This window comes from Equus asinus, chromosome 5 (assembly GCF_041296235.1).
Source record: "Equus asinus isolate D_3611 breed Donkey chromosome 5, EquAss-T2T_v2, whole genome shotgun sequence".
NCBI classification, from domain to species: domain Eukaryota; kingdom Metazoa; phylum Chordata; class Mammalia; order Perissodactyla; family Equidae; genus Equus; species Equus asinus.
Window position 1 is genome coordinate 35,167,526 of NC_091794.1, and position 13,044 is coordinate 35,180,569.

A 13,044-nucleotide genomic window follows, 5' to 3' on the forward strand; every position below is an offset into this window, starting at 1 on the left:
TCTGAGCTCCTTGATGCCTCTACACAGGACAGCAGCTTTTATATCCTAAGCCTCAGGTTCCCAAGGACAACAAAGGCTACAGTCTTCACTGACCACTGTGCCACTGACCACTTCATTGACCACTGTGCACCAGGATTTTTTCCCATAAATCTCTCTTACTTCACACTCATGGAGGCCAGTAGGACTGCTCTGTTTCATCAGTGAAAACATCTGAGGCTCAGAGAAGTTAAGGTTGCACAAAGTCAGGAGTAAGTGGCAGAGTCAGGATTTGAACCCAGGGCTCCCCGTGTCTGCGTTTGCCTCTCATCTTCAAAATGGAGAATGGAGAGGGGACAATCAATCTCTTTTCTTCTACTCTTCTCCCCTACTTTCTTCCTAAAAGGTGGGGGACCAATTCAATGGCAGGCTGGGGATTCAATGTCACTTGGAAATCAAAGAAAAAAACATTAAAATAACAAGATACTACCTTCCCCCTGTATCAAATTAATAGAGGATAAAAATATACATGATATAGAGCTGACAAGGGCACTGTGATATACCTCTTGAGCAAAAATAACGTGGAACATCTCTTCAGAAGGGTAATTTGGCAAAATGTATCAAAACGTTAAAAATGTCCATTCTCTTTTAACTCAGTAGTTACATTTCTAAAAAGGAAATAATCAGAGAAGCTGTCAAAGACTGCAGTTCTATCTCAGCCCACGTATAACCTGAAACAACCTCAATTCACAATAGAGAAGCAGTCAAATGTCATGGAATGTCCACAGGATGGGATATGATTAAACAATTAAAAATCACATTTATGAAGATTTCTTAAAGTTTTTTCATTGCATACATATAGAATTGCATACATATAGAAAACTATAGAAAGTAGTACAATGAACCATCATGTACCCATTACTCAGCATCAACAATCATCAACTTATGGCCAATTTTGTTTCATCAATACCCATCCAGCCCCCTATCTTGAGTATTTCAAGCAAATTCCAGACATCATATCAATGCATCCATAAATATGTCACTATGTATCTCTAAAAGGTGCTCTTTTCAAAAATGTAACCAAAATATCATTTTTTAAAAATCAAAATTTTTTTAAATAATTAAGATTTCTTAACAAAATAGGAAAGTTTTCATAATATGTGACGATAAAAATATTAGAAAACTATATACTGCATAATCTTTGTTGAAAGAAACAGAGGGAGGGAAGAAAGAAAGAAATGCTTACTCACAGAGAAAAAGGACTTGAAGTAAATATATCCAAAATATTGCCAGTAGTCTGTAGTTACCCCTGTGTCATGGAATTAAATTATTTTCGTTTATTTTTGTATTTTTATGTGTGTTTTCACTAATGAGGAACCTACTGTGTTTGATATTTATCATTTCTCTTGCTCTTTTGTTATTCCTCATGTTCAAAGTTTCCCTCTGGTATCATTTCCTTGAAGCTTGAAAAACTTCCTCCGGAATTCCTTTAAGAGCAGGTCTCGTGGAAACAAAGTCTCTTGGTTTTCCTTCATCTGAGAATATGTTTCTTTTGCCTTCCCTCCTGAATGATATTTTTTCTGGATACACAATTCTAGGTTGACAATTCTTTTCCTCCAGCACTTTAAAGATGTTGTTCCACTGTCTTGGGCCTACATGGTTTGGGATGCAAAGTTTGCAACTATTTGTATAAGTTTCCCTTATACATAATGTGTCATATTTCTCTGGCTGCTCTCAATATTTTTTTATCTTTGGTTTTCAGTGGTTTATGATGTGGCTGAGCAGTTGTCCTTAAGTTTACCCTGTTTCAGACTCACTGAGATTCTTAATTTTGTAAATTTATGTCTTTCACCAAATTTGGGACACTTTCAGCCATTCTGTCTTTAAATATCTTTTTCTGCAACAATATCTTTCTTTTCCTTTTTTTTTTTTTTCTTGCTGAGGAATGTTAGCCCTGAGCTAACATCTGTTGCCAAACTTCCTCTTATTTTTGCTTAAGGAAGATTAGCCCTGAGCTAACATCTGTGCCAATCTGCCTCCACTTTCTATGTGGGTCACCACCACAGCATGACTGATGAGTTGTGTAGATCTGTGCCTGGGAACCTAACCCGTGAACCTGGGCTGCCAAAGCAGAGCATGCCGAACCTAACCACTATGCCACAGGGCCAGCCCCTGAATTTTCAACTTTCTGATGTCGTCCCACAGTATCCTACGACACTGTTCCTTGTTTCTCCAATAAAAAACATATTTACGAATATACTATAAAAAATATTGTATAATTCCTATTGATCTATCTTCAAGTTTACTGACTTTTTTCTGTCATCTCTATTCTGCCACTGAGCTCATCCAGTGAATTTATTACTTCAGATGTTGTCTTTTCAGTTCTAAAATTTTCATCTAGTTATTTTACATAGTTTCTGCTGAGAAATTCTATCATTTCATTCATTTCAAGGGTGGAGAATGGTTAAAAAAGCTACTTTAAATCTTTGTCTGATAATTCTACCATCTGAGACATCTCAGGGTTAGCACCTATTAAATGTCTTTTCTTTTGAGTATCGTTCAGATTTTCCTGGTTCTTTTTACGTTCAGTAAATTTAGGTTGTATCCTGGACTTTTGAATATTATGTTGTGAGACTCTGGATCTTGTTAAATTCCTCTGGAGAATGTTGATATTTTTGTTTATTTGTTTTAGCAGATAATTAACCCACTTAGGTTCAGATAGAAAGTTCTGTCTCGCCTTTTGTGACTGGTAGCTTCCTTGTCAGTTCTGTTTTCAAAGCCTTTGCTATGTCGTCTGGATCTGCCTGTCACATGGGCAACTTAAGGGTATATCTTGGACTTGGGTGGTGGTTAATAGCAGAGTTAATTCTTAAAACATTTGCTGTGCTTCTGGGGGTCTGCTCTATGAAGGCACACCTTGTAGCATGCCCAGGACTTACATCAGTCCATTCACAGAGTTAGTGGGTCCCCTTTTCCAGCTCTCTCTTCTCAGGAATTTTCTCACACTCTCTGGCTGCCAGTGGCTCCTGGTTCCTTTGGCTGGAGATATGGGCTTCTCTCAGAGTTTTAGCTTTCAGCACAATCATGCAATTCCATGTGACAAAGGCCTTTATGGGACAAGTTTTGACTTCAGTATCCTATCTACCTGCTATTACTTTTCAGAGTTCTCATGTAACTGCTTTTTTGCATTCTGTCCAGTTTTTAGCTGTACACAGTGTTAGGGGGTATACTTGGATGACTTCATCTTAGCTCATACTGCCACCCCTCCTTCTCAGCAAGTTTTACTTCTCAAAATTTCACCCATTTATCAAAGCTCCATTAAAATACCACTTCCTTCTAAGAAGCCATCCTTCTTCTCCCAGCTAGAGAAACTTCCTTCTTCCTCTGAATTAGGGAAAATTCAGATTTGGCAACATTGAGAATCAAGCTTAAAGCCAAATCTTTTCCTGACTATCCTTGTGCAAACCTCTGGGTTCACAGACATGGCTGGAACGAAATCAAGCCTAAGCAAGAAGCATCAGGGTAGTTAACAGAGAGGACTTTGCCTAAATCCCAGCTTTACTAATTGCTGGATGTGTAACCTTAGGCAAGCCACTTACTTCTACATACCTCAGTTTCCTCCACTATGAAATGGAAATAATAATAACAATTACCACATAGAATTGCTGTGAAGATTAAATGTGTTAATAGTTGTAAAGCACCTAGAAAAATGCCATATTCTAAGTCTTAGTGATTATTAGCAATCTCTCACAGGTTACTATAACTTTACTCTGCAGATGAGGGCACCCCACAGAGGAAACAGGAAAAAGCAGACAGACAGTTGGCTCAATTCCCACCTCTTACTATGCCCCAAAGGTGACTATAATTTTTGTTTCAGTAAATACTTGGAAGACCCCATTTGTGTGTCTGTGTGGTGAAGAGCCATGTGGCAGAGTGGGATGATAATTTGCCTCAGGTGGGTTGAAGATCTGGCTTCCAGGACTGGTTCTCCTTTGGGTCTGGATTTTTCTATTCTAAATCATGACTGCCTAGGGTGGACTGGTTTACCTACCCATAGCTGACATTGTAAAAGGCAAATGGAATTGGATCATTCCTCAGTTTACCTTCCAATGTCTTCCTGACACACACAGAATAAAATCCAAATTCCTTAGGCTGTCCCCTAAGACCTTTTGTGATTTTTGCTACTGCTCTGCTATCTGTAACCTCTTCTCCTGCCACTCCTCCCCAGCCTTCACATTACAGCTGTACTGACCTAACTAAGGTTCACTCATCCCACCTCACCATTCCCCACTTGCACCACTGCCCGTCATCCTTGAGCTCAAATCTCTCTCCCTACTGTTGTCAAATACGTAAATGCCTCCTCTTCCATGTAAACTGCTCAAGGACTTCTGTCCCTTGACCTTGTTTGGTCAGCCCTTCTCACCCTTGTGTCCTCCAGCTCTCTGTGCATACCCAAAAGCACTTTCTGGTACATTGGTGAGTCTCAACATCAACTTAGAGCATCACCATCAGATTTTTAAAAATAGACAAACTAGATCCAAAATATTAGAATTTATTGCGTGTAATAACAGTCAGTAGTGTTTCATGAAAATTTGTCTCAAATAGATAATTAGAAAGATAGATAGAGATGGATGACAGATAGTGAACTCCCACTGACCCATAACCCAGATTCAATACTTACCAACTACAGCCAATCTTATTTTGTTTATTTTCCAACCCACTCCTGTACTCCCTAGATTATTTTGAAACAAATCCCAAATAGCCTGTCATTTCATTCATAAATATTTCAGTATGTGTCTCTAAAAACATACTTTTTAAAAAAAAGTAACTACCATCCCATAAAATGTATTACTTACTGTTGGTGGCAGTCAAAAAGTTTGTAAGACTTAACAGGCTCCCAGGGAGAGATGCCACTCCATTGATCTCTGCACACTCAGGGCCTGGTACTCAGTAAGTGACAGCTGAGTAACGGAGGGAAGAAGAGGAGGAAAGAGAAAGGATAGATGGTGGGAAGGTTATAAAAGGCGGAAAAAAAGGAAGAGAGTCCCTTCTTCCCTTGTAGCTTTGAATCATCTGAAAGTACTTTTGATGAATTTCTCAAAAGGAAAGAAACAAAATAATAATGTAGGTTCTCTATCCTTAACTACTTCCTGAATAATTAAGGTTTCTGTGTTTGTTGTCTTCCCTCTGGGATGCCACACACGATTGTGCCAGTTGTTCATGGCACACAGGCATTTGGCCCTGGTGGAATGGCATCCTTCCTAATAGACACCAAAGAGCTAGACGGGCTAACAGTGACCCTGCTCTCCCTCCCGACTCTAGTGTCTTCTGGATAGTCATTTCGGTCTACTTTCTCCCTCTGCTAACTTCTTCCCTTCCTTCTACACTGTCTACAAAGGCCACAGGCAGAAGGTTCTGCATAAAGCCAGGCCCCTTTGAGGGATGATCTCAGTAACAGCCATAAAAGGTCATCTTTATATAGAATGACTTTGGTATAAGGACCAGGACCTCTCTCTTAGGAAAAGTCCTCAATTCTGATGTTGACTCTGCCACTTGCCAGTCATGGGGATTTTAGATAACATACTTGAAGCAAATTTTCTTATATGAAAGCAGGAATCATAATAGTTCCCTTGTCTCTTTCTGAGAGCCCTTGTGAGGACTGAAGGAAGGAAATACTTTGGCAACAAAAAACATCCAGATGTAAAGGCTATTTTAGTAATGATTTATGGTTATGTCCAAAATGATAGTTCCTAATTTCACTGCTGTCTGATAGATTCAGAATTGTCCTCCTCCTAAAAGTTCTGTATTCTTTCAAAGTACAAGTTCACAAATAAATGGCAAATATATCTTATATATAATTTACAATAACAAAACATCAAATGCCAAGAAACAAATTTAATTAAAGATAGGCAAGACTTTTTACTGAAAACTATAAAACTCTACTGAGAGCAATTGAAGAAGACCTAACAAATGGGGTCATACACCGTGTTCGTGAATTGGAAGCTTCAATTTTGTTAAAATGCCAATTTTTCCCCAAATTGATTGTGAAGGTAAATTTTATATGTCAACTTGACTGGGCCACAGGGTGGCCAGATATTTGCTCAAATGTTATTCTGGGTACGTCTATAAGGGTGTAATGGATTAGATTAACATTTGAATTGGTGGGCTGAGTAAAGCAGATTATTCTCCCTAATGTGGATGGGCCTCATGCAAACAGTTGAAGGCCTGGACAGAACAAAAAGGCTGACCCTCCCAGGAGCAAAGGGGAACTCCTCCTGCCTGACTGCCTTGAGGTGGGACATCGGGGATTTTTCCTACCTCTGGACTCAAACTAAAACATCAACTCTCCCTGGGTCTCAAGCCTGTCAGCATTTGGACTAAAACTATACCATTGATTCTCCTGGTTCTCAGGCCTTCAGACTCAAACTGCAACTATACCGTTGGCTCTCCTGGGTCTCCCTGCCGACTACAGATCTTGGGACTCGTCAGCCTCCATAATTACGTGAGCCAGTTCCTTATAATAAATCTCTCTCAGCCTCTCTGTCTGTACATATGTGTGTATCCGTGCATATGTGTATATACACACATATACATCCTACTGGATCTGTTTTTCTGGAGAACCCTGACTAATACATTGCTCTAAAGCTTTCAATGCATTTTTCGTCAAAATTCCAGTGGCTATTTTGTAAAAATTAACAAGTTAACTCTAAAATTGATTAGAAAATACAAAGGGCCTAGAATAGCAAAGGCAATCTTAAAAGAGAAGAACAACGTTAAAGGATTTACATTACCAGACTTATTATAAAATCACAGTAATAGAGACAACGTGTCACTGGTGGAAGACAGATAAAGAGTCAATGAAAGAGAACAGAATCCAGAAATAGGCCCACAGATATACAGTCACTTAATTTTTTTACAGTGGTACAATGCAAAGCAGTAGAGAAAGGAAAATCTTTTTTCTTTTCTTTTTTTTTTTTGTTTGCTGAGGAAGATTTGCCCTGAGCTAACATCCACTGTCAATCTTCCTAGTTTTGTATGTGAGCCACCAACCACCACAGCACGGCCACTAACAGAGGAATGGTGTAGGTCTGCATCTGGGAACCAAACCTAGGCCACCAAAGTGGAGCATGCCAAACCACAAGGCCACCAGTGCTGGCCCAGGAAAATCTTCTTAATAAATTATTCTGGAATGTCTGGATACCTCTACAGAGAAAGAAAAAAATGAAACTTGACCTCTACCTCACTCCATCCATATAATTAATTTGAGGTGGATCCTAGAGAGCTATATGTGAAAGTTCAAACTATAAAGCTTCTAGAAGAAAATACAGGAGAATATCTTCATGAACTTGGGGTAGGCAAAGATTCCTTAGACAGGACACAAAAGGCACTAATGGTAAAAGGGAAAATAATGAATAAGTAGAACTTCATCACATTTAAAATCCAAGTTATTTGAAAGTGACCCAGACAACTAATTTCAGTTTTTAGTGTGAGAAAGACAAGATCCAGACCTGGCAACAACTGTGCCAGAATAAATACACATACTCAAGATGTTTCAGGACCTCACGCAAGGTTCACAGTCTCATCTCTCACCAACATGGTAGGCCCAGGGTTAGGAAGAAGTTAAGGGAACAAGATAAGGTTTTTGTCACTGGGAGATCAGAGTGTTACTAGGAGGTGAGACTCAGAACAGACAGTGCTACTAAACTCTATCACTCTGACCTGCAATCCAAAAGAAATTCAGGCAAAGAAGAGAGCAGGCTGGACTGGAGTAGGCACAATGATGGTATGAAACAGAAGGGAATTTTAAAAAGCATCTGATCAAACTCTCCCCATCCCATTTTCATCGATGAGAAAACTGCTGCCCCCTGCCACAGAGAAGGCCACATCATTGGTTTATGACAGGGCCAAAGTGGAACTCAGATTTCTTGGCTCCCTCTCAAATTCTCCTTCTATCAGCACTGTGTCATGCTACTGGCTTTAGCATCTGGCCAGGCTTCTTAGAAGATATAGAGGGGTCACATTGGTCCTGAAAATGCGAGTACTTGAGACACTATTTGTGAAGCTCCCAGTACATTGTCGAGCAAACAACAAGTTCTCAGCAAAGAATACTATTATTAGGTTATATTGGACTTCCTAGACGAGCAGTGACAAAGCAGAAGGCCCCAAAGCCAATATTTGAATAGCAAACCTCATTTCACACAAAGATGATTCCTACACCTGCCCAGTGCCCCACTCCACCAGTTACTGCCATCCAAGGAAAGCCAGTGGGGCCCTGGCCCTTCTCTAACCCACAGGGCATGAGGATTGAAGAAGGAAACATTCATCATTTCTGCTGATATGACTGGGGCCCAGATTTTTCCCAGAAAACCAGAAAGCTACAAATTAGGTATGTACATACCACAGAATTATCCTCACCCCAAATCCTTGGCAAGGGTGGATGGCACAGATGGGAGATGGCGAGATGTTGAAAGAGAGAAGCTGCTTAGGGGTGAGAAAAAGCTGAGATGAGGAAACAATTGATGCCTTACAGAGTACAAGGCTGTATAAGCAAAGGAAAGTGCTATGCATTTTCCAAACATAAATATTATTCCCTCCGTTATTCCTCAGCCCAAACAGAAAACGGCACTTAGCTTCTACTTGCCTCACTTTGCAGATCCACCCATCATCATTATACACACACCTTCTAGAATCACAGACAGATTTTTGCAAGTTCATCCATTCAGCCAGCAAATACTTATGGAGTGCTTTACTGTTCAGGCCTGGTGCTAGGCAGCAAGGACACAGGGGTCACTAAGCAGGGCTCTGCCTCCAGAAGAAGAGAGACAGGTAAGAGAGGGTTGCATTCGCAGAGAGTGTCACCATGAGGAGAGTCCAGCCACCAGTCTGGATGGTTTGGGAAGGCTGCCGGGGGAACCCCATCTGAGCTCAAACATGAGGATGAGAAGGAGTTAGCCAGACAGGAGGGGAAATGGGACGAGCTGTGTTCAAATGCCACTTTGGTCATTTCTTTGTATTTCCTACAGGATGTGTTTTTTTACCTTATCACTCAGGAAATTTGATCTGTGTTTCTGAGCACAAAGAAACCGTTGATACCTTCCATCAACTTGACAGTTTCTTTTGAACCATGGTAGGGGGATGTCACGGAATTATTAAGTATGTGAAGTTTGCCTTCTCTCTGTTACATTATGCACACATTAACCTCAAAAACAAGACTTCATTAAAACCTGTTAAAAGCTTCAGGGACATGAAAATGTTGATTTGCCTCTCACTGATTTCAGGATGGCTCCACACCCACATCACAGACTTAAAAATATACGAAAATAACAAATATGGTCAGAATCTGAGAACTACTACAACAGAACTGCTGCTTGATCAGTGTAAGGGGACAAAGCTCTCCCTTTCCTAGAGCAGAAAATAACACTAAAAAACAATGTTTTTCTCTTGGTTACGTTAATGGAGGGCCTTTCATGTGAGGGCTCTGTGCTAAATGCCCTCCATACATTATCTCACTAAAACCCCCAACACTTCTGTTAGCAGGTGCTAGAATCCCCTTTTACAGATAAGGAAGCTCAAAGCCAGAAAGGTGAAGTAATTTGCCCAAAGTAGACACCCAGAAAGTGTTAGAATGGAGATTCAAACCCACATTTCTAACATTTATTGAGTACTAATTATGTGCCGGGCACTGTGCTTAGTCCTTTCCCAATAGAAACACATTTAATCCTCCCAGTAACCTTATAGGAAGACACTGCTGCCATCTCCATTTTAGATAAAGACACAAGGCAAAGAGAGACTAAACAGTGTGCCCAGTGCCACACATCTCTCTGACTTCAAAGCCTGTGACAGATCCAGGTGCAATCAGGGGTGTGGAAGGAAACAGGAAGGAAACAGCCTTTTTGCAGGCTGCGTGCAGTTCAGAATGGAGCTCTGTCCTGCATGCGTCGCTGTAGGAAGCGGAGACTAAGATTCAGGGAAATGCCACATCCAGACTTGAAGGTTGTGGGTATTCGGGCCTCCCTCTCACCATCAGCCTGCAAAGGAAAACCGTTTAACCCATCCTCCTGGGAGGAAGGCGCCCCTGCACTGGCGGTGGCCTCGCCTGTCCCACTGGTCAATGACATCAGTGGGGTTCTAAGAGGCACATGGGGAAGTCCACACAAAGGCCTGGCACATTTTTACCTTTGTTAAATTTCACAAAACTTTGAGGACATCTTCATACCCAAAACTGGTGATTTTGTAGCAAAACTGGTGAGCTCATATATTCATTGCTGGGAAAATGAAAGCAGTACCTCAGAGCAACCAATACATTTTAAAATGTTTCTAGCTTTCTGGTGTGAAAGATGACATGGGTGGAGCTGTATTAAAATAGAGCCAGAGCAGGGCCTGCCCAGTGGTGTAGTGGTTAAGTTTGTGCATTTCGCCTTGGCAGCCCACAGGCCCGGATCGCGGGTGCGGACCTAGCACTGTTTATCAAGCCACTCTGTGACAGCATCCCACATAAAGCGGAGGAAGATTGGCACAGGTGTTAGCTCAGTGACAATCTTCCTCAAGCAAAGAGAGGAAAATTGGCAACAGATGTTCGCTCAGGGCCAATCTTCCTCACGAAAAAATAAATATATGTATAGCCAGAGCAGCCATTTCAGAGGAACTGCCTTGCACAGCTTGTTTTCTTTATCTTCCAAACTGGACCAAACCACCAACATTCCAAGAAGTCAGTAAGGACAAGAATATCCTGTTTGTAAGGACTGATGAAATCGGACTTTGCTGAAGACTGAATTGCCAACCAATCAATGAAGGACAAGTCTAGCCTTTTGCCTGAAAACTGGGTCTCAAGCCAATCTATGAAGTTCAATCCTAGCCTGACCTCATCTAGCACCCATGAACTCTTCTTTAATACAACTTACTTCATCTTCTTCCCTTTTTCCCATGAAATCCCTGAGCCCCTCTCCTGTAATCAAGACACTATTTGGGTTTCTACCTGAATCTGTGCTCCCCAAATTGCAACTCTTGGATCCCAAATAAACGCTTTGTCTCTTAAACTGGTTTCTGTTTTTGTAGGTTGACATTGGCCTAGAATTCAAAGGCTGGAGTATTTCTTATAAAGAAATAGTTTTAAATTTATAATTATAATTGATAACATTATAATTGATAGAATTATAATTACAAACGATAAATTTATCGTTTGTAATCTAATTATAACAGAAAGAAACAAACATGAGGTTACAGGCTATAGCACCAAATATAATGTCAAGAAATTTTGAAACAACCTAAATATCTAGCCATAGGAATAAACAAATTATGATACAGAATTCAGCAATATCCTCTGAAGCCACAGACATACTGCATGCACTATAAAGATGGAAAAATGCTTATGATAAGGAGAGAAACAAAATAAATTCCATCCACACGAAAATTATAATTATATTAAAAACTTTTTTCCCCACCAACAGACAATGATTACAAGGGAACATTGTAAAATGAACAGTAACATGTCAGGATGCCAAGATTTTAAAGGTGTATCTTTACTGCTATTGAAATGTTTGTGGATAAAACAAGAAAAATAAACTTAGAACCAGTTTGGTTGCCCACAGGGCAGGCCCGTGGCCCTTCGAGTCCAGTTTCTCCTCTACTAGAATATCTAGTCTTCCTGGGAAGGGATAAAACTGGGCCGAGTCCACAGGATCTCCTGCCTTAGCCGAGGGGAGGACGAACACAGACTGGCCGGGCTAGCTGAGCTCTCTCTGCGTATTATAATCTAAATCTTCACACAACTTCTAAAAGGAAAGTGTTGTGAACGGCCCAGAGAGGCTCACAGAGTGAAAGGACCCCCTTCACTTTGGCATGTGCATTTGAAGACAATGGTTCCCTCTACAGTATTTCCCTAGGATCTCTGAGCCACTGTCCCCAAAGGCAAATTTAACAACAGTTTGGAAATTGGCTACCCCTACTTTGGCCCTGGGCCTCCTTCCCCAACACACACACAACACCATCAACACCAGCAGCAGCTCAAACCCTCAGGGGTAACATCACAACATCAAGGCCGCTGCTCATTTCCACCTATTCAATTCAACCACCCTTCCAGGCCAGATCACACAGCTCTGCTTTCCTCCTTTCCACCAGATTCCGGAAGAGGCGGGACAGACCTGGGTCAGAATCCAGCTTGGTCACTTTCTAGCTTTGTGACCTTAGGCAAATTACCTAACCTCTCTGATCTTCATTTCCTCAGCTCTTAGGTAGTACTGCAATATTGGTGAAATATGTGAAATATGTAAAATGCTTAGAACTGTGCTGCCCACATGTGGCTGTCCAGCCCTAGAAATGGGGCTAATTCATATAGAGTGTGCTGTAAATATAAAACACACACCAGAATTTGAAGATTTCATATGGAAAAAAAGAATGTAAGATGTTGGATTAATAATTTTTATATTGATTACATGATAAAATAAATAATATTTTGGATATATTGAGTTAAATAAAATATATTATTAAAATTAATTTCATCTGTTTATTTTTACTTTTTTAATGAGACTATCATAAAATTTAAAATTACATACACGGCCCATATTTGTGGCTTGCTTTCTGTTTCTGTTGAACATAAACACTGCTCCACGTTAGTTCTTTCTCTATTTTTCCCTCCTCATTCACTGGCCACATAGAGTGCTCGGCATTGTCAGCATCGTCTAAAGTGTTCTGTCACATCTGCTGTTCCAAGTGAGTCCCTCCTCCTTTCCAGGCCCCAGGATACCAGCCTGAGACAGATAACAAAGAGTTGAAAGGAAACTAAATTTAGAAATCAGAAGACTGAGCTCCAGTCCTGGTTCTCCCATTACAAAGTGGGTAACCCTTAACATGTCGTTTCACTACTCTGAGCCATACTTCTATCATTTACAAAAGAGGGGGTAATGATATCCCCTCCGTGGATGTGGGCACAAGAGAAGGCGTGTGAAAGAGTTTGATAAACTGTAAGGAAATGCATAGGCCAGGATTAGGTAGTATAATGTGCGCAGTGAGGAGGCTGGGCCGTCCTGCCTGCCTCCTCTGATAGCCTCTGCCTTCCATTTTGTACTGTTA

The 13,044-nt window shown here is 40.7% G+C and overlaps 1 protein-coding gene across 17 annotated transcripts in view; it reads right to left on the reverse strand.

Moving 5' to 3' along the window:
- Positions 1 to 13,044, reverse strand: part of ST6GAL1 (ST6 beta-galactoside alpha-2,6-sialyltransferase 1) — a 113,561-nt gene that overhangs the window by 40,739 nt on the left and 59,778 nt on the right. Inside the window, exon 2 of one of the 17 annotated variants that reach the window (XM_070509255.1) lies at positions 4,833 to 4,937. The exons of 15 other annotated variants lie outside the window; for them this stretch is intronic. The gene's annotated coding sequence lies outside the window, so the exon portion shown is untranslated. Of the gene's footprint in view, positions 1 to 4,832; positions 4,938 to 12,527; positions 12,723 to 13,044 lie in introns of those variants that run through there. One more of the 17 variants, XM_070509256.1, reaches the window with a different exon arrangement.